The 25,125-nt window shown below is 35.8% G+C and overlaps 1 protein-coding gene across 1 annotated transcript in view; it reads left to right on the top strand.

Annotated features, from left to right (window-relative positions):
- Positions 1-2,274: 2,274 nt before the first annotated feature.
- LOC134748788 (uncharacterized) overlaps positions 2,275-25,125 on the top strand; it is a 110,040-nt gene continuing 87,189 nt past the window's right edge. The window contains exon 1 of the mRNA XM_063683569.1: positions 2,275-2,478. The gene's annotated coding sequence lies outside the window, so the exon portion shown is untranslated. The remainder of the gene's footprint in view (positions 2,479-25,125) is intronic.

Genomic DNA, 25,125 nt, shown 5'->3' with positions numbered 1-25,125 from the left:
TAGGTTTATGAGTCATAACTGTTATAAGTTTCGTATTATAAGTGCTAGGGAACATTCGGATCTCACTGTAATCTTGCTGTTTCTTTGATGCGACTGTGAAAATGTTGTTTCCAAGTGACATAGTGTGCCCGAGTATAAGAGCGCGAGCGTTTTTAAATTGTCCAATCCGATATCGGATGTCAGATACGACTACAAATAAGTAAAAAGTGCTGTTTTATATTTTTTATACATTTAATTATTGTCTGTTTAAGAGAAAATTAATTTAAAAATAAAGTTGATGCAAAAATAAAGGCTTCATAAACGTCAAATTATTAGAAAAATACGTTTAGAGTGGCACCGCCTCACTTTGTCTCTGCAAAGTCGGTACCTACAGAGTTAACTACGACGGACTTTATTCGGACAGTTGCACTATATTTAGGCAGTAAGTTAAATATAGCACTATTTACCCACAGACAATGTTACACAACTGTAACTCGACCCGTTTCCTAATGTTCCGATTGCATTTATTTGACTTGTCTGACGAATTAGTATGAATTAGGATTATTTTTATTTATTTAGTTTACTAGAGAACGTTTTTGCCGTACAGGGGTAGGTATACGGTTTTAAACCAATGAATAAAGGTCTACTATGTACAAGCAACTAAGCTATAATAATATTAATATCTTAAACATACATAATTACATATATCTGTATAGGTTAAAACATAGCTAAAGATAGAGGACTTTATATAATTTTTTAGGTTTTTACCAATTTGTAGCTGATATCAAACATCCTTGCACCGAAAACCCCGGAGTATGAGTTTATACCTAAGCCTGAACTTTACAGCGAGCTGCAAAACTGCATGGGCACATCATGAATGAAATCATACAATAAGTGCACATACAATTTTGTGGCTGGGTGTACTATAGTACCTAGGAAAGTCTTTATCACAGACTTAAACCCTTTATTTATACCCGCGATAATCCTTGCCACGTGTTACTAATAACTTAGTTTTTTCAGGTTTCTTTAGTATTATTACCCCAAAACTTATTATTACTTAAAACTGGTAAGTGAATGAAATTCGTTCACTTTTATACCTGACAAAACGTTTTTGGGTTCTCTCAGTAGGTACAATGATGATTTGATGCTTTCCGTTATCCAAAGAAGAGTTCGCTTTTTAGCGATAGAGCTATTTCATTGTTTCCTCTAATTTCACGATTTGTAACTTGTATATTATTTCTTTTAGGTGTGTAATAATTAATATAATGTTATGTTATGTATGTTATATTAACCCTGTCACTTCCATTAAGCGAGTCTAAGCTTAGTTAAAGAAGACACTTATTTTTAGGAACTTTATCTCTATTTAGTGTAGCAAGATTTCAAAGCTTGTTTATTGTAAATGTAGTTATGGAACCCTTAACAAACTCATCCCAGTTGTAGTGTAAGGTTTAAGACAACAATAAGCGCAATTACACCGCATGCGCAGGTAGGAATGAAACAATACTCACATAACTACCACGATAACTTAGAACACTATTCAGTCCAAAAAAGCGTTTATTACTACTACATTAAGGTACTTATGATCGATTTTGCAGCCTTTGTGAAATATAGTGATGCTCATTTTGTTTTGAGGTTAGTTTTGAGGAAGTTATTATGTGCACGTTGTGGTTTTAAGGAGGGTTAAACTTAGCGGTACAGTGTGAAGATAATTAATTTTATCTCTAGTCTTGACTTGGAAGCTCTTGTTATTTCTGTATGTCTACGAGTATGTCTTTCAATTATCTGTGTAATAAAATGAAGGTTCTACTCGTAATACTAGTCATAATAAGAGTATAAACTTTACTCGGGCGCTAGCCGTAAAATGTCGGTTTTAATAATGCTAGGTACCACTTTCTTGGTTAAGTTCTTTCTCCAGTACAAATCCCTGTTCGTTATAAAATAGTTACTATTTCATAAAATATCGAACTAACTACTTACTCGTATCTATATACATAGATTCTACTTACGATATCTATTATTAGATCTGACGTTTGTAAGAAAATACTTTTTGGGTCAATAAAGTTAAGGCTTATTTTTCTAAAGATTAATTGGGCAGGTACCTCAAAGCGTTAACTGATTTTTCAGCTGACCCATCAATCAGCAATCAGGTTTGCCTCATTTGTCGTAAAATTGTCCCCAACGAAAAACCCTTGTAAAATTCGGCGCATCCCTAAACTCTTATCTCTAAGTTCATGCAAAGCTCAGCATTGCCAAGTTCAATAGGCACTGCGCGGGCGCCGCAGTGCAGACCATACTCGCCCCCCGTCAACACGCATCGGCGATCGATGCCGTCGATTCCTTTTCACTATCGATTTCCAGAACAGTGATGTGCTTTTAATTTCCGGATTTGTCAATATCGGTTATTTAGAAGTGATGTGGTTAAACGATTAACTGTGTGGTGTTCTTGATGGTGATTGTGTGTGTATGTGATGATTGTTTGTTTTTGTGAGTTGCTGGCAGGTAAGGAGTGTTTTTAAATGCAATTTTTTTTTATCTTTGTGAAGTAATTGGTCTGGTCACTTGTATGTAGTGCAACTCAAGATTTTTATTTTAGTAGGTAGTAATATCAGGGGTAGGTAGTAGTAGTATCATTAATAGCAGGGGTGCGACTGCAATTTCCTGTTATTTATGCAATCGATTTATTATTAAGGCATTTGTAGTTGGGAAAAAAATAAGGATTGTACATCTTTTTGAAACAACAAATTGTTTTGTTGACAATAGGAAGAAGTCACTTCAAACATTCAAGTTAGGTATTGCTAAGTATGTATATGATATACATGAATATTTTTATAGAAATATATGTTAGGAATTATAACATGACTAATTACTTACCTAATGTGTATTTTAACTTATTTTACATGTATACCAACGGTAGAAAATTTTATTTACCTTATTAAACCGAAGCTAAATTCTGTGTGGTCTGCAAGAGTTTGCAATAAATTCGAATTTAACGGACAACTATCTATGAACAAGCTTACAGCGTCACTTACGTAAGTAAGTACACATTTATTACCGAGAAGGTTGTGTGATAGATAAAAATTTAGATGCCAATACGTCTAAGAATAAAAAGAAACGCTTATTTAGAGTTAAATAAAAACTTAAATTTATAAATTACATCTAAGTTTATTCTTAACTCCAGTTCGTAAATTAGTGCACCAAATGTTATGAATACCCGAAGTATTGCAAGTGCAATATCAGCTTTGCGACTAAAAATCACGGAAGTTTATGTTTATTAGGACGGTTTGTATTCATGTAATAATAAATAAATACAATTCTTCAAATCATGGGATTAAATATACCAAGAAATAAATTATCTTAGCGTGTTTTTTTTTGTAAAAAAGGACAATACTATTGCACTAACATTTTATTGCAGTGGCAACCTTGTGGTAGATTTTTGGGTCTTGAATCCCAGTTTCGGGTATAGTACTTGCAGATGTGTTGGAACTATTACAAATTAAATTTACTTTGACACGCCATTAAAAAGAGAAAACCATCCGATTCCCTAGGTTAGATTTGAACCAGTCTTAAAATGGTGTTTTTACAAAATAAAAATTTCAAATAGGTCATAAAAACAAAATACGTATTAAAATAATGCTTATTATTAGACATGTTATAACAGATATTGCGCAAAACTGTTGATTGACCTATTAATAAATCAATAAGCACTTAATATCAATCTAATCATAAATCTACGTATTGGCACAACGTTAATATAATTTTAATTTTTAATAGCCCTACATTATTAAACAAATTTATCACACGGCAAGGCAAGTAATACGTATGTACCTAAATGAATTAAGTAATTGTAATTTTGGTTCAGATATTAAACAGGTAATAATAATGCTACGATTATTTTGGTGTTATTTTTAGTAAAACTGTCACTGCGAAATAATCTTTGAATTGTATTTCCAAAATTTTCACTTTTTGCTTTATTTTAACGACTATTTCTTGTCCGTAAATTATAAGCAGAGTTTATTCATGTGTGTACACAGACAGACACAAATACAAATGGTCGGACCCGGGAGCGGAGGATTTCAAGAGCAGCGCGTGGATAAATCAAGGAGCGCGGGCGCAGCCGCCCCGCGCTGAAATGTTGATTACCGCGCCGGGGTTCGCAAGCGATGCGCTTTTGACGCTTTCCGAGCGGTCGCTTTCTGGGGAATCATATTTACATAATTAAAATAATGTTAGAATGTTCGAGTCCCACGGAATATTTACTAGCAAATACTTTTATAGACTATTTTTAGAGGGTATGATTTAAATTTATTCGATCACCAAACAAATGTACTTTCTATGACCTTATTTAATGATTGATCACTAGAATCGTAAAATAATTTCAATATGCTGATTTAAAAAAGCAGCTTACTTGGCAAATAATATATCATTCATCAAATAATTGAATTACTTAAATCCATTCATAAACAGGGTAAGCACTTTTGCAGCGCGCATTTTTTGAAGAACGGAGATATTATTGAGGGAGTAGAAAATAGTGATTACAATATTATTTAGGATACACATTTGCGTTAATTTGGTCATTCGCGCTTTGAGAAAAACGGAGGATTTTCAAACTTGTATGAAAGCGTCCTTATGTTAAAAGATTTCCACGTACAGTCAGGTTAGTTTGTCTGTTCCCTGAAAACAATAGGCAATGCGTTTTGATTTACTCACTTTTTCACGCTCCAGCTTTCAACTTACACCAACTTTCTCTCGTAAAATCCCGTGGACGCACCGACAAAATTATGCGCTCTTTGACAAATTGTAAGGACAAGCGTAGAAAAAGGCCATAAGTATGTTTGTAACGCGAACACACCTAATCTCTTTTACTAAGATTTTGGTGTTTCATTGGGCGTTACGGGGTATTAATAGTTTTATTATCGTTTATTTTCGTACGTACCCCTTTCGTTAACGCTTATGTTATGGAGTGCCAACTATAGTGTTGGAGGTTTTAGTGTACTTTAATTTGCGGTCGTAGACTTAGCGTCGGTTGTTTAGTAACCCTTATCGTAACTAAAATTGTGATTATGAAAGCTGAAAATTATATTGTATAGGTACCTACTTATATATCGCATTTTGCTAAGGAACTTGAGATACTGGAACTAATACTTAATGGGCAAAAAATACAATTTAAAGTACCTAAGTTATCTCTGAACATCAAATGAGATAATTCGATGATGAATGAAATCATCGGGAACTTCGTCGATTACCATATTTGACGATAATTTAAGTAACTGAAAATAACTTGATTTATTTTCTGGTCAAATATGTTTGCTAGAAACTGTAATTATCAAATTTATATAACATCTAATAGGTATTGTACAATATATAAAAGTATATGTTGTAGCGTGTGAATTTTTGGGACATTTGTATTTCATTTAAGTAGTCAATAATTAGTCAACCGGTCTCCGTATTTTAAGTTATAGAGGGCTTTGACACAAACATAATGATCCTAAGTATGTAAGCGATCATTATGAGTGTTTTCTTCAGAGCAAACTGTATTCATAATATTCATATATTGATGATAATTATAATCTTATTATTGTATTTAGTCTTTGCATGTAAAATAGCATGTATTTCCCACGCTTACAGGAAATACTAGTTCGTAGTAACCATTAGTTCCAGAAGTTATTGATATCTAGTTCAGACCCCATTCTAGTAGTGAAAGTGTTAAATTTATGCCTCTATCGGAATCCTTATCTTACTTGTTCAGGTTTTCACGAACATATAATCTATACTAAGTATTATTTTATATTATTATCTTCTGCCTGCGACTTCGACTGCGTGAAACGATGATAGTAGGAATTATATTTTATTATAGTAGGAATTAATTATATTATATTATATAGTAGTTTACAAAACCAGGCAAATTGACATCATAAGGGAAACCATTAAACATATTAAAATATTTCCCGATTACACGTATTTGTGACGGATCTCGGTTATTCTCAAATTCTGTTTCTGCAATCAGCCTCAACTCCAAAAAGCTTTTCATAGATTTAATCTGATTTGACGGAGTTCAAGTTCAGACCGACTATCGTGACGTGACACTGGTTCGTCAGAGTCCGCCTAAACTTTATGTACGACGTCTGCTCAAGTAGACCGCAGCCTAAGCACGGTCTGGTTCACACTCGGACACTTATGTCCGATTTATGCTGCGCATATCAACACCCACAACTCTATGACGCTCATAAAATAAATACTTAAAATCCTTTATTCTACTCGTATCGTATCTCTTAAAGGCATAAAATTTTCTTATAAGCCCTTTTGAAAACGTAGCACAGTAGTTAGAGCCTTTTTTAGAAAAGGTCGTAAGCGACTAACTATTTGTACTTGACTCTGCCGTTTCAAACATACGTGTAATAAGTCAAAATAAACACTTATCCCTTAAAATAATTTAAAGCACGCTTGAAAGAGTAATGGGGATGTGAACTTGACCTATCCCAGCATGTGTAGTGTTGATGATTGTGCCATACGGTAGCATTTTACGAGTGATTTATTAGGTAATTTATTGGGGCAATAATTTTATGCTATATGTTTGTCGGGTATTGTCGTGATGCTATTTAATGAGAGAAAAGGGATGAATAAAAATCAGCTTATGCTTAAGGTAAGTAGGTACCGTTACATTAGGACTTAAAATAATAAATAACTGGTGGCTCCGTGAGCTGTACACTTCGCGAACCCCCATAGCTCCGCCATTTTGGAAAAATTCTAAAAACTGAAACTGAATAATTTTTGAACCCGCTCACCAATTTTCACGAGAATCGGTTGAAAATGCAACCTGTACCTAGAGGAGAACATCCGGAATTCCGGACATACGAAATAATTTTTGCCTAAGCCGAAATGGATACCTTTCGCTAACGCTCGAATTAATAGAATCGTGCGTTACTTTGCGGAAATCCATATTAATTAAAGCAAAAATATTATTACTTTGCTAATTCGCGAAATAATAACCTTGTACGTGTAATAGTAACCTTGTAACTACTACTTGTAAACCCGAAAATAAACCCCTTTCTTAATGAAAACAAAGAAATTTTCTAATATTCCAGAAATACATTTTTTTATGGATTGCATACCAAACATCGCACCTCTTTCTTGGGTCGATTAAACTTTCCGTTTCAATGAACTATTTCGGTTTCCTTACGAGTAAATTCCATTTAATAAGAAAAAGATGAAAGGAAAAAATCTAAAAAAAAAGAACACTTTATTAATCACAAACTTGTTACAAACTCGTAAAAAAAGATTGGAATGGAACTTGCCACACCCGATAGACATGTCAGCTTACTTGCAAATGATTGACCTTATATTTTTAATAGTTTTCTTTTCCGTTATAAGAAAAATTATCATATCAAGAAGCGCGTGAAACCTCGTCACATCTGCTTGGCCACATGCGGAGATTTTGATACGATTAACGCATATTAAGGCTGTGGATATAGAGAGACGAAACCTAGAACTAGCGGTTAGTATAAGTTTTCTTACATTAAGCGGGTGTCCCGTAAAAAAACATAACTTCGACAAATAAGGACCACCCTAGTACATATGGTGCTACTTTACCGCACTAGTGCGATAATTAGCACATTACGTAACTATGTCGAAAATTTAAAGGGCCATATATACAGTAAAACGTTGTACGATACATGTGCGAATAGGTAATTCTGAACTCGTGTCGATTAAAAACACTCCCTTCGGTCCTTTTTTCCTCCTATTTTTCGGTCAATAAGGCTTGTGTTGTGGGTATATTAGACAATGATTTAGAAATTATAAATACTAGTAAAATTTATTTTCTATTATTTTAGATTTTCTATTAACACAAAACTAAAATGTAAATCCACCTAATCATAGCGCAATCCATTACAGTCACAATACACGCAGCATAAAGGATTGACCACATCGCTGCTTGAAAACGGTGACGGTACGGCATCGGCACGCAATAAAACCGGTATAGGTACGCTTACGGCATATCACTGCCATTCCGTACCGTCACCATTTTTTGAGCAGCGGTGTGGCCGAACCTTTATATGGAAAATTAACACTTGATTATTCTTCTGTCTGCTAATGCTTATAAATCTAATAATGCAAATAGTACATATGTGTCGCTTAACTTCAAACTCGGATAAACCCATTCGACCCTCTTAGGAAATATCTACCGTATTACCTTTTCTTAATACCAAAATCGCAAAATCTGACAGTTGGAATTATGAGTTTGAAGTTAAGTAACTCATATACCTAGGCACAGTATAGTGACAACCTAATTTGATACCTAATTAAAGTTAGGTAAAATAACCGCCACCAGTCGTAGCTGGTTCAAACGTACTTAATACCTATGCCACTCGCAGCGTCAACGTTACCATCAGATATATAACGGAGCGGGCAAAGTGGTCACAAATATATGAACAAAGCCTGTATTATCATAATGTTAGAGTTCATGTTCACATATTTATGAGCACCTTGGCCGCTTTTAATATTTGATGGCTACTGTACGATCCAGACTGAGGACCGAATCCTCTGTTCCTCAGCTGCCGACCCAATATATAGTGTAACTATACTTATAGCTATAGTGAAATAGATATTGTATTATTGGATATGATAGCGAATCGCTTACCGCTACATTGTTAATCGTAGGCTTACCTAAGTACACAAAGATTTATCGACTGGTTCTGCTCGCGGGTGGCTGGGCAACGTTGACAAAGGAAGTCGGATCGGAAACTGACTGATCCGGTGGATTCACTTAATTAAAATGTATTTATAAATTCAGTTTGCTTATATGCGATGCGTAAGTAACTGATCGGTCGTAGATGTCCACTAAATAACTATATTATAAATATATGTTTGTGTAAACAAAATATATTGTAATTCATGATGGTTGCAAACTAGTGGAACATCCATCGGTTGGTAAACATTTGCTGAGACTTATCAAGAGTTACAAATGTCAATTCATTTTCTTCCTCGCGTTGTCCCGGCATTTTGCCACGGCTGATGGGAGCCTGGGGTCCGCTTGGAAACTAATCCCAGGGAATGGCGTCAGCACTAGTTTTTACGAAAGCGACTGCCTTCTGACCCAGAGGGTAAACTAGGCCTTATTGGGATTAGTCCGGTTTCCTCACGATGTTTTCCTTCACTGAAAAGCGACTGGTAAATATCAAATGATATTTCGTACATAAGTTTCGAAAAACTCATTGGTATACGAGCCGGGGTTTGTACCCGCGACCTCCGGATTGCAAGTCGTACGTTCTCAGTTCTCACCGCTAGGCCACCAGCGCTAGTTACAAATGTCAATTGTTTTTAATAAATTATCATGTTAGTAGGTATCATTCCCGTCTTTCCTATTCACTTGACGGTACCCCTTTACATTAGTCACAGTGGTACGTTGCTCTTCCTAATAAATGAAAGCCAAACTCAATACATACTATTACGCCCTTTCTCATATCTCTTATCTTCGTCCGGCAACGTTGAATGCGACCAATCAATTACACAAAACCAACTGCGATCGCATCCTAAAGTGACAAACGTAAGTTAGCTTACTGTTACCGCAACGTTCATCCAATTTCGATTTTATCTTCCCTATTTAAATAAGTAGATATAATTTATCAGTCAATCAACACTTGGTGTGTCGACGACCTGGTATCAGTTCATCTGATTTCTATCAACACGAGCGTTTAATGACTAAGAATGAATGAGCGATGAATGTCATGGGTCTCTTTTTTTGTCGTAAAATCGTTTAGTAGGGTGAAATACCCTTAATCAGCCTAGTGTTTTTTTAATGTTTTATTATCTATTCGTTGGTTTCCCTGCAAACAAATCAGAATTTCAAGGCGCGTCACTTCCACCTTTCGTGTAGAATAGTGCAACTAGACAAATCATTTCCCGAACTATCAGTCGTGACCCATTGGTAGGTCGCGAGCGAATATTAAGTGGGCCCTGAAACTACTGGGACCTCTGAGCATTACCAATAATATTTTATGCCCCCATTTAAGTCGACCAAGAGTTGGGCCCCAAAAACGGTAGTTTTTGTTTGATTCCCAGTCAACTTTGGGAACCACAGATCTAGTGTTTTAAATCCTCTGTTGTAGAACGAAAGGTAGGACACACTCGAAGTTACGATAGAAAATATAAATCTTGCCCAAGAACTAGTTATGCTGATAGTCTATTTTATTTATTTACATACCTCTCATAATTATAATAATATATACGGCCTACGATGCAAATCTCGAAAAGTCAGGTCAGATTGATTTAAATTTTATTAAAGGAACAATTTTCGTGTAAGAAATTAAAATGAACATAATGCTACAAGGCAACGTACGGTTTAGTTAAGGTGTATCATATCTAAAAAGTCGTGACAAAAGTAATTAAGATGCATTCGAGAACTTCCAACCAACTCATAATTCTAAGTAGTTGTGAGAGTTCGATCATCGACGGCCAGTGACCGGCCGTTTTACCCTACACATCATGTTCCTCGGTCTATTGCCCGATTTACGGTAATGGGTCTGGTTCTGGTCCACGTGCGGAAACAATTGCTCATTAGTGTTTGACCGGCAGCCATTTGTAAGTACTTTGTATAGGACAGTCGGACTTTGAGGAAAAGTAAATGACTTAGTTAAGTGGGAAAATTATTACATAGCCTTGCAGTGCGATATGACTAACATGTAATAAGTATGTATTTTTTGAGGTATGTGCAGTAAACAATAACCTTTTATTAATAATAGACGCGTGACGTTCATACTTCAACGAATTTGATACCCATCTGAAACAATATTTATATTAATAGGTTAATAATGTCATAAGAACAACTAAAGAATTGGTTTCTCAGGCGATTTATTTTTGTTAAAATAACAACAAATAATGACGCCAGATACACATGAGTCTATATGTATTGGTTTGCCTTTATGAAATTCGAAAGAAGTCTTTTGAATTCGAAGATTTGTCAGATTTATACAAAGCAAAATCACGAGATGGGTATTAGGCTACCATTTTTTTTACTTCGAAACCGAGCTCCTTACAGAATCATAAGCATCAAGACTAATGATGACAATGTTTTATCTCAATGAGTTTGGAGCTTGGACCTGCACTTGACCGCCCTTAATACGTTACAAACTTACACGTGTTATCTGGGTATTACCTTCATCACACAGCATTTAGCTCGAATGACCCAGCATAAATGAGAACTCTAAATTTGTAACAACTGTACGTACTCGGAGGTTATATACTACTACTACTACGTTACACTTAGTTATAGGCGAACGCTTTCCTCGGCGATTTTTTTAACATAGTATTTTTAACAATATAGAGCAAGTCAAATTATTTGAACATAATTTTTTACTTAGGTATGTTATTTTGTAAAGTAATAACACAATGATTATGTAAATCTAATATTGTAACTTGAATTAAGTAGTTGTCATATAGGTATTCAAGGTATTCATTTAAAAATCAATATTATGCAGATGTTATAATATTCTTATTATGATGTTAAATAATGATATACGTAACAATATTGGTATTGAGCGGTGTTCTAAGAACCGTCATGTTTTGCGTCGGGCTTTTGTTTTCTTAGAAAAGGGTCATCGGCTGCGGTTGGAAATACCCTTTTAGGGTTCGCAGATAGACGATCATTTAAAAAAAAGTTAATTTTAAGTCAAAGTGGCGGCCATTTTGCAACAACACAAACGGTCAAACTACCGAAAATCCACCCAACTATAGACCAGTACTTGATACAATTATGTCCAAAAGTTCAATACGTAATTAATATCAATGTTCTGTTTGATTTTATCTGTCTTTTCTTCCATTTATGGAAATATTTTGCCTCAGAACTCCGTCATTCAAATAATAATCACACTTAAACGAAGATAATATACCTATTAGTTAATTTTGGACCATAGTTTTTAGGGTACAGGAGCCTTCAAACTACGCCCGCGGGCCAAAGTTTCTATCCAATTCGATCCCCAAATGGAAGCGGAAGAATCGAAGAGTTTGCTGTGCTCCTCGGTTTTTTAAAGTTTGGAGACCCTTGTCTATTATACCATATAATAGGATATTAGATAAACACTGTACACGTTTCGAACTCCGACCGGTAGCCGACAAACGTCTGATCTTGATTTATGGCTACACAATCCTCGCATTCGACACACACTAACTTGTTCACAAGAAGCGTCATGTTTCATTGTATCCACAAGACTTACGACATTTCGAGCGAATCAGCCGATTTGTGTCCATTTGTAAATCTACGCCTTCACATGTGTTTCGGGAAGACGTATTTTGGGCGGTCGAAGTTGATTGAAAGATCGGTTAAATAAATCTTTACCTCGTTTAGTTCATGCGGTAAATAAATCAGTGTACTGCGTAAAGCTTGCCAGCTAACTAAAATACTTAAACTTCACCCGGTTTTAAACTTTTAATTGACTTGTAATTTTACCACTGCTACTGTAATTCTGCTACCATAAAAGTTCTGTGTTGAATCTTTTACAATTGTTAACATCTCGGCCAGGTAAAATTGCTATTAAAGACGATACACTCAAACATTAACCTAAATTAAATATTTAAAAAACCGGTTAGTGTTCCTAAATATATAAAGTTGCTATGCAAAATAATGTGTAAACTTGCATTTGGGCCGATTTTTATTTTGTTGAAGGTTTTTGTTTCGTCAGGTTTTGATAAAATTTGGTAAGATTGAAGAGCTCATTTTCGGCGAAATAAACACAAAATCCCAATTTTGGACAAAGAAAAATTGTAAGTCGAAAACATTTTAAGACATAGGAACGGCGAAATTGTGCTTATATTGTATAGAACTGGGAACTGTCTATCCACCATATTTGACCGAAATCTGACAAAATAATAACAAACTTTTGTCAATCTTATCCTGCCACAGGACAGGGAAACCCCGAGCTCAAAAGTATCAATTCCGATGGCGCCGTCGTCGTGAAATCGGATACTCTCCGATGATCCACTTGTCCTATCTGTTAACACAGGCGCAGGCGCAGTCAAGAGCACTCGTAAACTATTGTTTGAATAAAGCTGCAACTTAGTTACAGTTTTTATAATGTTTTTGCCTTTTGTCCTATAGAATAATGAAAGAAATAAGAAACATATAAGTTCTTTTTCAATACATACTCAGATATTTATCATGGATGTAGTCATTGTTGCGGCCAATTTTGTTACTATACCTACTATATGAAGTCTATAAACAAAAATAAAAAGGCTAAAATGTAGATCTAGCTCGAATAGTATTTATAGCATTAGATGTACTTATATCAAATTTGACGTTGAGGAAATATTTATTTTTGTGGCAATAATTTATTTATTTTGTTATCCAATTTATTAATTTAAATCACGTATAGATAAAACCGTGAACAAGAAAATGTTGATACTTCTAATTTTATTAGGTACCATCCTGAAGGTTTTTATGGAACTAAAAATAGCTAGGTATTAAAATATTTGTCATCTAAAATCTTTCCCCTGTTCCTTAAAATTAACATAACCAAATTAATTATTATTCAGGCTATGGCAATATTTTCACATAAATCAGTGTAATACCTAAATCTTGAACACAATAATATGAAAGCTGCAATAATAAACATAAGTGTCATTGCAATTTTGTTTCCACTTGAGATAAAATAAAAGCAAGCCCAGTAGAAACAAACATTAACACCGCAGGAATGCTTCATTCATTATTATCAGTCCATCTTCATAGCACTTGAAGAATTATTTAAACATTCGCTTCTTTGTCGTCACACGTTACTGTAGTACGTTTATCTGTGATGATATTTAAAGTGTTTTTCTCGTTTCTACTTGCAGTATGACGTCGAACTAAGTGCATGTAACAACTTGTAAACCCATTAAAATATTAACATTGACTGATTACTTTTAAAGACTAAAATTAATTGTATCGGTCGGTGAATTTGTAATTTTTTTACAACTGGGCGATGCCTCCACTTGAAGTTCCACTTAGGTTATTGGAGCCCTCAATATGTCAATTTCTTATTTCATATTGGCGCTTATGTTAGGGTCCAATGTGAACTACAGTTTGCTGTAAAAGGAACATAAATAAAAGTCAAATTAAATGGTATGGTATCAGTAGTGACATCGATTGAGTGATCACTTTGGAGTAACAGGAATGACACTTGAAAGTGATTGATGAATCAGAAAGTATTTCAGGGCATGAATTAAGTGGATGCGTTTAAGTAATTATTCTATGTCAAAGTTCATATTGCGTTATCTTCTGAAGTGAGTTTGTCACTTGACCAGGCTTCTTCATTTAAGCAAAGAGGATATAATAAGATAGAGCGGTACTGTCATAGTAAATTTTGTAACCACTGTAAATTCACTGCCATCTATCGACATACTTTAAAACTAAAAATGAAGATTTATAAAAATACGTTAAAATGTATTTAAATATGGATAAATGATTTTTTTATTTGCATTAATTATTTTTAAATGATTTTGACCCACGTTCTGTCACTGATATGCGTTAAAATTATAAATAACAAACGAAACCGTCAACGCCCTCTATACGAGAGTAGGCCAAACCTAGTGGCGCCATCTAATCGAGAATCAAATTTTCGTGATTTTTCGAGGCACGTTTTTTCCTTAGACTGTATCCATCTATTACGGAGTTATATCTATCTTTGATTTAAGTCAATAATGTTGTGAAAATATTCTCAGGATCTTTTAAAGAGTCAATAGTGTTAAGTACAATAGGGTACTCAACACCTTTTTATTTGCCAAGTTTGCAGCACCGAGCGGTTGCAAATAATTCCGAATATTTTAGTGTTGACAATACGCTAATGGGCTTAACTTTAAAATATGTGTTTTAAATTTAATTTACAGTGAGGGAATATATTATAATCAAAAGTAGTATCAACTTGAAGCCACACAAACTTTATAAAATTGGTGTTTTTGAATTTTATTACATATTTTTTTACACATTACTGTTTTAACACATACATAAAATTTTAGACAGACTATCTCCATTCATTATTTTAGTTTCAATTGGTATTTTGCATCAACCTACTATCGCCGGCAGGGTCTGCCGTTTTCGGCAAAGAGGGTGAAACGCCGGAGTGGGTTTAGTGGGTAGGGCCAAATTCTCCCCCTTAAAAAAACCAGGTCTGCCGTTTCGCGTCCAGTTTCGTACCATATTTTAATACAACAAACAAAGTTTTACAATGACAAAAACCTAATATCATTGTAGTATTTTTTTTTTTTTTTTTTTTTTTTTTTTTAAATAGTTGTACAGCATAACAGTATGAAATATACAAAGTCACTGCAAAACTACAAACAAATTAAAAACAAAAACAGGTAAACTAATAATATTATTATACAATAAGCACATTCAAACTGTTGAAGGACGCTCATCCATCTTCTCACAGAACCTCAACAATTCCTCTCGCACTTCGCTCCACCTGCCAGCAAATAAATCACACTCGGGCGCTGATGCTAAGAGCGCATTCAGGAGGGGTAAAGGGCGAACAAGTGGGGATTTTCTGCGAGACACGGTTCGCGATATCGGGCCTACAAGTAGTATGTATTCGTTTAAAGTTGTAGAAATTCCCAAGGCTTTTCGTGGCGCCTTTAAGGGTCCTTAGACACTCTTAAAGACACTCAGCCCGCAAAGGAGCACTTCTCTTCATGACGGGTAGTGAAACTGATAGGTGTAACAGAAGATTTGGAAAAAACTGTGACAGATGGAAAGACAAATACCAAAGGGAAAGGTAATCCCATAAGTGTTTATTTTTTTCCAATTTGAAGATGGCATTTGTGTATGTCCTGAGAACGCGATTTAGGTGTTAAATGTTATATACTTTTTTGCACTCTAATTAGGTACATCTTCTTTATATCTGTTAGTTCTATTAGTACTCTAAGCGCTATATTCTCAAAAGCGAAACATTTAAGTATTATGCAATCCTATCAATGAAGAAACTTAATGTCACCAATATGTGAATTGTATCGTCTTCTTGAGAGGTTATCGATATCTAGTTAATCAAGACCTCTCCATTTTCACGCTTCCATACTATCACGGTCCTTGAGAAAAGTTCAGACAGGTCAACACTCATTGGTGTTAGATGAGGAATTTGCGTGGGTGTCATATTTGTTTTCTTTGACTTTTCGCCTCATTAAGTGTTTGTATACACGCATTGGGCAGGGACCTTATTCTGTATAAGGCATTTGTCGTATTAAATTATACCGAAAACTTATTGGACGTGTAGTCTCGCTCTTTTAGCCCATGTTTGCAAGCGAGCATTCATGTTTTATTGAATTTGAATTGTTTGGGTTACATTTTCGTTTCTAAATACGTCTCCGGGTATCTTGTGTGATCTTTAGAAATTAAACCGAATGTTGTACAGCTTAAGGCAGAGTTTAAAGAAATTTCTCCGAGTAAGATAAGAGATTATAAAAGTAGTAAAGAAGAAGAAATACTTGCCCACTATAAAGCTTAACATGTGTTATGGGAAAATTGTGTTATTATTGACATGCAGTCATCACTAGTGTTTTGTTTGTGAAGAGCAAAACCATCGTATGTTTTGCGTTAAGTATTTTGATGTATAGTGTGCTTAAGTGTACCACGTGTACACATTCCAACACAACCTCGTATTGTCATAAAATGTAATATATGTATGTAATGTATGTAAACACTTTATTGCACATAAGACAGGTTAAGATATACAATTAAACAGAAAGTATACAATGTACAAAGATGAACTTATCCCTGTAAGGTCCCAGTCAACATTTGAGCAAAATGCCTTGTAAAAGGAACAAATTAACTATTTGATTAAGATATATTTGATCTACAGCTTTAATAAGGTAATTACTAAGTAAATGTGTAATTTAAGTGTAAAAGATTATTCATAGAACAGGTATATTTATTTTTTCGATAGGTATCTAATCGACAAGATATTCGCTGTTTTGTCCGTTTTGAAATCGCAGCATGGTGTATATCGTCTATACCTGGTTACTTTCTGTTGTGGTTCGCTTATTCGATCAGTTTGTCAAGTTTGGTGAATCAACGCTAAAATCCATCCACGTTTAACCCTTAATTTGGATAAAAAACCGGCCAAGTGCGAGTTGAACTCGCGCACGAAGGGTTCCGTACCATTACGGAAAAAATCAGCAAAAAAAATCACGTTTGTTGTATGGGAACCCCATGTAAATATTTATATTATTCTGTTTTTAATATTTGTTGTTATAGCGGCAACAGAAATACATCATCTGTGAAAATTTCAACTGTCTAGCTATCACGGTTCATGAGATACAGCCTGGTGACAGACGGACAGACGGACAGCGGAGTCATAGTAATAGGGTCCCGTTTTTACCCTTTGGGTACGGAACCCTAAAAAGCGGGAAGGGCGTGAGTTCAAGCCTTCTCGAAGCTCAATAGTGCTATAAATTCTGGTTCAGAAAAAAGTAACAAGACTGTCAAATGTAATAGGTAATATTAGGTCCTGTGTCCTTAATAAATTTCAATACAATTGGCAGTGTTATGAGCTTGTGACATTTTCGCAACCCAAATATAATATCGATATTTACGATATTCCGGTATCGATATTTCGTTACAAAACTAGTAACATGATCGGAGTCGTTAGATCGATAGATAAGCCCTAATATAGAACTGCCGACGTAGTGTCATGTTATGCTGTTTATTATTTATTACAGCTATAATGCACATTGCAAAAATCCATCCATCGTCATCGACAATACACAAAATAAAACATAATATTTGTCATGACATGAAAATAGGTACCTACACGTTGTTACAAGCCCACAAAATAAAATAAAATATTTAGCTTATTTTCAGTATGCTAATACTCGTTCATTACGTACTACTTTTTAAGTAAACATAAAATTCTTTACTACCGACTATTTCACTTATTTAATTACATTTTTCACGGTAATAAATAACGGCGACAACAGAAAATATACACTATACAAAGCATCCAGTAAACACGGAAGTCGCCGCCGATATTGTTATATGTTGTAGTCAGATCCTAAAACTAGGCAATCCGGGGTATGCCTGGTTAAGTTCAGTTAAATTTTAGTCAATCCTCTCTCTCTCTTCTTCGTTGTTTTCTTATACCTTACATAGTTCATATATTTTAAATTTTTAGGGTTCCTTACCCAAAGGGTAAAAACGGGATCCTTTTACTAAGACTCCGCTGTCCGTCTGTCCGTCCGTCTGTCTGTCTGTCACCAGGCTGTATCTCATGAACCGTGATAGCTAGACAGTTGGAATTTTTACAGGTGATGTATTTCTGTTGCCGCTATAACAACAAATACTAAAAACAGAATAATATAAATATTTGAATGGGGCTCCCATACAACAGACGTGATTTTTGTGCTGTTTTTTTTCCGTAATGATACGGAACCCTTCGTGCGCGAGTCCGACTCGCACTTGGCCGGTTTTTATTCTATGTGATGTTCTTATAGTTTTATGATGACATTAATACTATTAATAGCCAAGTCTGCTGCACGCAACGCACCAAAATCAGCTAGGAATTGATCATCATGCCTGAGTTGCTTGACAAATTTGAACAATCATGATTGCAGAATATGTCGCGAAAGTGCCAGGTGGGCTATATCGTCTCCATAAAGCCCCAAGTTTTCTTGATGTATCACGCCCACTTGATCGATATTTTTCCTCTGATGCAAACTGCAATGCCATAGAGTTCACCTAATATTATGCTTCCCCATTTTGCTAATTAATCCTGACCTGAGGGTAGGACAAAACGGTCTAATCGCGGTATGCCTTAATGAAGCCAAAGGCAACAGGCCTTTGGCTTCTAAGCATAGGTACCGGTGGTGTAGATTTGTTGGTGTATCCCGATTTGTTTCTGCCCCACTTGACCACCGCCATACATGAGGCGAAGAAAGACGGGAATGATTCATATGAATGCAATGCTACATCCATCTGTGCCCGATCCAATCTTTAGCTGAAAAATAATCAATATTCTATGTGGCTTCGTAGGCTTTTAAATCAACTAAGCGGTTAAAAACCCAATTTTATTGACTAAGTTAATTTCTTGCAGGATTAGCCGATATATATGTTACTAATTTTGGGATTTTTTTTACTAAGACCACTGGTCAACTTAAGGTGTAGGCTAGGCAAACTAAGCAGTGCCAAAGCTTCGGGGTTTGACTACAACATATATGCTTAAGTGTTCCAGATCCTTTATCGCGACTGATTATGTTTATGCCCTATGCAGACTTAAGGTTTCTTCTAGCACACCTGCGATATCGCTACGAATTATGGAAACTTGGCCAAATTTCGCCATCATCATTGTTATAATGTCAACCAACTAGACTAGCCTAAGGCTTCGGTCTGCTTGACCAGACGCCGTCCGCGCTTACGCTTTTCCCACGCCTTGTTTAATTGTGTGATGAAATGACGTATGACAACCAGTTACAACCCTAGTACTTCAATGAATTTCGCTCGCAGTTTACGATGCCTGGTGATGAGCACAGATATTTATTCCTGAGTCACGGTGTTTTCTATACTTATATTTAACTATTTGTATATTATATATCGTTCTTTGAGTACCCACAACGCAAGACTTCTTGAGCTTCCCATTGCGCTTTGTCAATTTGTTGTAATGTCCTAATATTTTTAATTTTTTTATAACTTTAATTAATGCCATCCAGAATACAGATTTTTACAAGTCAAAATAAAATTCAAATTTTACAAGCAAAAAATTATAGTTCAATAAAACCAAACAATAATAATTTTCGTTTCACACAACAGTGTTGAGTCAATGATCTTTGGTTAAGGTTATAGGTACACATAAATTCATCATAGCATGCGTGTTGTATAAGCAATAATTATTATTATTTTAAATGGAGTCACTTTTAGAGTCTTTTAATGTAGATGGGAGTAAATTGTACAGTTTAGGTCTAATTAAGTACCTACACTAAGCGACCGTCGTGACTTAGCGAGTCGGCAACTCGGAGCAGTGGAGCAACCAGTATCGGAGTCCCGCGAGGCGGCCGGTAACAGGTAAGTACGTATAGATCCATCCATTAATTGTTAGCAAAATAAACACTTAGAAGTCCATGAAACTACCTGGCCCAGTCACAATTTTGAATCGCCGTGTACTATACGGTCTACGTATTAAACACAAAGTGGTTGGGCCGTTAAACACAACAATGAACCATTATGCCGGCCACGATGCCCACCACCTTTCAATGTTCGCCCAATTGGCATTACATTAAATGATTGTTGTTTTGACTACAGTTTTTTTTAGAACGTGTACAATATATTGTAATGTTAAAAACAAATCATTGAACTCTCAGCTACTGTTGTACCGTAAATAAATATAACTTTTTACTACAGCTTAAGTAAGGAGAATAAAAACTTAAATATACCTGAAATATCCGGTAAATCGATTTGTAGGCTTGATATTGCGAGCCGTGGAGAAATGACGTTCGAGTATAGATTACCACGGTTGACACACCTCATGCACACACCTACCACAGTTGACGGACTGATCAAGCACTAAGCAGTGAACTATGAAAATTAATTAATCCTGATAATTTAAATAGGTAACAAATTCCTAGAATGTTTATTCAAAAATTTAGCCAAACAAACAATTAGAGAGACCATTAAATTTAAACTTAAAATATTGCCTACAAATTCCTTAAAAAAGATCGTGCTGGAGAAAATAAAAACAATATTTTTAGTAACTCAATGTCAGCTCACCTTTTTTGGCTAGACGTGGTGTGACCCAAAGATGGTCATGTATAGGGAATGCAAACCGGTTGTTAATTGTATGAAAAACCGGTTAATAACCGGTTATTAACAGAAATTTCATACAAATAAAAACCGGTTTGCATTCCCTAGTCATGTAACGTAAACAAATGAATTTTAAACATGGGGACCACTTTTGAAGGTAAATAAGAAAACTAAAAAAATAGTGTTTTTCAAACTATATCGTGTCAAATGAAAGAGCTCATCGTGAGAATCTTAAATATTTTTTTATGATACCTAACATTTTCACAAATTAAGCATTTCATATCCAAATGCCAAGATATAAAAATCGAAGCATTCCTAAGTAAAGAAACGTAACAAAAAATATTTCTCGGAATCCTGCGCGCCTGTTCGCATGCCACCCTGTTAGCATGCTCTTCATAATTCCTCCTTGTTCTAAGTATAAAATCCCAATGTGTGTCTACTTCTTAAGGCATTCTTGAAAAATATTTAAAAAAAGAGGTCTGGTGTAAAAAGAAAGAAGTGATGTCCATATTCTTGATTGCATAGTGGTATTAATATTAATCAATGCCACACAAATAACATATTATAAATATGTTATATTTAATTTTTCATGTATAAAAAAAAGTCATTGTTTAATAGTACGTATGAATATTATGATAGTTACAATTTTGTTTTCCTTGATAATATGGAGTACTAACGCAGGTAAGAAGGAGGGAGAAAAATTGTACAGTCACGTCTAAAAATATCGATACGGACAAATTGCCAACAGTATGTATACACGGCCTTATTGCCCATAAATCAACGTCTTCATAAGGTCGTGTATATTTTTGGTCCTTTGTCCGTGTCGATATTATAATACCTTGACTGTACGAGTACGATATTCATGCCAACAAGGTCGCGGGAATTATTTAGATCAGTGATTGATCCCGAGATTAAATATTGATTAGGTAACTAGCATCACTTCTCAGCATATTATTCTTTGACCTACATCTTACCTACATCACACTTGACCTCACAGGGTCAAAACTTGTTCCCACGTCATTAACATGCGAGATAACAGATTGGTTAAATTTACACTCGTCCGCAAACAGGTGGAGTCACGTCTCGTTGACAGTTGTCAGGCTGTTTGTCACGCCAACAGTGGCAAAGGGCGACGTAGCTGTTCTAGACACAGATTGTGCACTCAAGCGTACATTTAATAAAAAGGTAACTAGATGTATTATTTCTTGTAACAATACTTGCTGAGAGGCTTATTACGACATTGCAAAACGTTCAATGTTAACCCAAGCTGTCTCTTATTCTCTCTTTTATAGTGTTACGATCAACTAATTGATATCGTATTTAAAATGATCTCGGGCGCCTTCTTTTGTAACATATGCAACAAGATAACTGCGTTATACTGATATGTCTAACTTTGACTTGCTTGCACCCTTGAACTCATACTCTCACAGTGTAGAGTTAGTTGCAGCGTTTTCTAGTGGAGCACAAACATAAACTTAGAAGTGACTTTTCTTTCAACAACGTTATCTGTGGCAGTATTAGTTTAAGAGTGACAGTGACGAATGCAGTTCTATTCCTCACAAGTGTTAGCACTTCAAAATGGTGTAACTCCATAACTTCTTAGTTCCAACATAAGCCTTTTTAAGATTTTGGCCATTATTTATCATGTTGCATTTAGGTCTAGTATACTAATGCAACTGATAATTTCACGAATAATGCGTAAACTGTCCTTTTCTGAAGTGATCCATTCACTTAGGGTTTAGCATTATGTTTATACTTCATGTCAACACTTGATCTTCGTTGACACTTTAACTGCTAGGGTACTGAAATCCATTTTAATAAAATTTAAAGGTAAACTTCACAATTTCTTTTTATTAGCCTACTTTGGTGTCCCACTGCTGGGCAACGGCCTCCTCTCGTTTTTTCCACTCGACTCTGTCATCGGCATTTTCCCACCATTTGGGGTAGAATGCGTCCAAGTCGTCCCGCCATATCCTTTTCGGTCTGCCTGAACCCCGGCCTGCACCGTGCACCGTCTAAATAAAATAAAATTAAGATTATCATATCAGCCAAGAAGTAAAACGTTTGATCAACTGTAACAGACTGAGCAACTGTGTGTGTTTTTTCGGTAAAGTTTGCAAGTCGAACGGTTAAACATGTACCTATAGCTTATGACACTCAAACCATCACTCAAATAAATCAGTAGTTTCGCCGCTGTGGTGGAAGATACGATACAAACATATATTTATTTATTTATGTTAAGGATAACCAACAGCTATAAACTTAAAATAAACAACAAGATTAAAACAGGAAGCCAATTACAGGAACTCACAGGTAAATATCAATATATTTACATATATCCAAAGTATATAGTCTGCCAAAAACATAACCCGGCCTTTTGGCTTTATCTTCTGAAAAAGGAACGCACAAGTATTTACCGTAGGTACTTACACCATAGGACGATTATCCTGGTTTACTTAAATACATTCAGAATAATGTTTTACTTCGGCTATGTTTCAATAGTAGAAATAGTTTATACAAACACGTCAAGCTAAACAAACTGTAATATAGTCGTCATTTAATTTAAACACCTTGTTATATCCAGACATATTTCACGCCAACTGTACCCTTTTCATTGTCGAGAAATTGCAACTTCCCGACGGGTTATGTAATGTTAATATTACCGTCTGTCAGTTGTCTGGTTTTGCATTTAAATTGCCGTCGTGTGTGGGTGGTTTGTTTGAGGAGCTCTTGTTTGGATGTTTAAGCGATGTTACTATGAAGGGACAAGTAGAAACGTGAGGCAATTATAATCTTGTCAAAATACTTAAAAAAACAATTAAGTTGCAGGCTCAGACCCCTACCGCGAACATGTAAACTGGAAGTTTCGTTATCTGTCTCTCTATCTATCAAAATTGCAAGAACGATAGAGGGATAGATCTGTGACTCAGAATGTGCTAATGGCAAGTATACACAATCCATGTTTTGATTTAATATTGATACATTATTACCTACCTTAATAGCGACTAGGAATGTAATATTTTGAACTACGTTGCACTGTGTTAATGGGACAAATTCGATTTGTTTCGATAGATGTGAATCAAACATTTTTTTTAAAAGGTCACCACTGTGGACAATACCTACAACGAAAGTTAACGACCAATCACTTGACAAGGTGCAAGTAGAGGTTTTTCTTATTTGAGTCTCAAGCACGACCGTGTATAACCCATGTGGCAAGGCTTGTAGTATAATCAAATTATGCCCACATATTTAATCGTTTTTGAAAGCCGATAACGCCGACCAGTATAATATAATTCAAACTATAACTACGCGATTAAGTCCCGTCGCCGTGAATAATAATAATAATAATAATAATAAGTCGGTCAGGGTCTCCGTCTCCGGCGTGTCTTCGTCGGTCGGAGTGGACCCCAAGGGGACCCGCAGGACTCTCAGCTCTGGCTTGCCTTCATTGGCTGTCCAGAGAGGAGTCGCTAGAGCTATATGCTCCAGGGGTGGAAGTGAAAGATGCATAAGACGCGAGTTGGCACAGTGGCTGCTAACAGCCACTGGGTAGAAAGCGGCGCACACCTCTCGACACCCCTGAGCCGCTCACACCGGTGTTGCTCCTGGTCGTCTTCACGACGGCAGTTTCAGGGGCCCATCTAGTCAGCGGCGAGTCACCGCCTGCCTCGATAACGTGTACAACATTGTTATGGCAGGTGTCCGGACCTCTCAGCAATAGCCCAATCTTTTGACCAGCCAAACTTCAACACCATAACCGGCACTCTTTTCCACTGTGTTTATAATAGCCCTTACGCCTGTTGGAACCGATTTACGGGTATCTATTTGTACCCGTGAATGGGTTCTAGCAGGTGTAGTACATAACAGCAAACTTCTCCAAAGGGCCTCTACGTGTTGGATCTATATCCCCACGCACGCCTATCAAATGACCGGGATGTATATACCCGTGAGTTTATATGAGATACAAATAATAATAATAATAATAATTCGAACTATGTTATGAAACCTAAATGGACATTGTGGAAACCAAAACTCACTAATTACTACCACAAGTTCAAAACCTCTACTGTAAGTTTTTTAGATAGCGTGACGAGCGTTCGCGTTTGCGTTATGTCTATTATTGTATGGGATTTTGAACAGCTCGCCGCTCGCGGAACGTTTCGGAAACTCAAAATTCCATACAAAATGACACTTAACGCAAACGCGTACGTCACGTCACGCTATCGAATGAAAACACTAGGGGTACAGAGCCATCGTGAACCGTAGGTACAGTCGCCATCAGATATATCGGAGCGGCCGAGGCGTTCACAAATATCTAAACCCGCCTCTATTGTTAGGGCGTTAGAGTGCGTGTTCAGATATTGTGAACACCTTGGCCGCTCCGATATATCTGATGGCGACTG

The sequence above is a fragment of the Cydia strobilella genome, chromosome 17, assembly GCF_947568885.1.
Source record: "Cydia strobilella chromosome 17, ilCydStro3.1, whole genome shotgun sequence".
NCBI classification, from domain to species: Eukaryota; Metazoa; Arthropoda; class Insecta; order Lepidoptera; family Tortricidae; genus Cydia; species Cydia strobilella.
This window is presented reverse-complemented; position numbering and strand designations above follow the sequence as displayed.